This window comes from Penaeus monodon, chromosome 23, assembly GCF_015228065.2.
Source record: "Penaeus monodon isolate SGIC_2016 chromosome 23, NSTDA_Pmon_1, whole genome shotgun sequence".
Taxonomy (NCBI): domain Eukaryota; kingdom Metazoa; phylum Arthropoda; class Malacostraca; order Decapoda; family Penaeidae; genus Penaeus; species Penaeus monodon.
This window is the reverse complement of record NC_051408.1, coordinates 32,672,016-32,672,260: the sequence shown is the minus strand read 5'-3', so window position 1 is coordinate 32,672,260 and position 245 is coordinate 32,672,016. Positions and strand designations below refer to the sequence as shown.

Here is a 245-nt window from a genome sequence, read left to right as displayed (position 1 = left end):
GGCGGCGATCTGAACGAGCAAGTACCCTCATAGACACAGCACTTGTTCGGCCATCTCTCGTTCGGCCATCTCTCGTTCGGCCATCTCTCGTTCGGCCATCACTCGTTCGGCCATCACTCGTTCGGCCATCTCTCGTTCGGCCATCACTCGCTCGGCCAGCATTTTAGGGGCGGCCGCTGGTGATCGAGAAGTGGCCCGGTACAAGTGGCTGTGCATTGTCGGCTTTAAGGATCTATTGACTATGG

The 245-nt window shown here is 57.6% G+C and overlaps 1 protein-coding gene across 1 annotated transcript in view; it reads right to left on the bottom strand.

The window, feature by feature from the left end:
* The window catches only part of LOC119587931 (protein trachealess-like), a gene marked incomplete in the record, with an annotated part of 132,256 nt that overhangs the window by 111,797 nt on the left and 20,214 nt on the right, over positions 1-245 (bottom strand).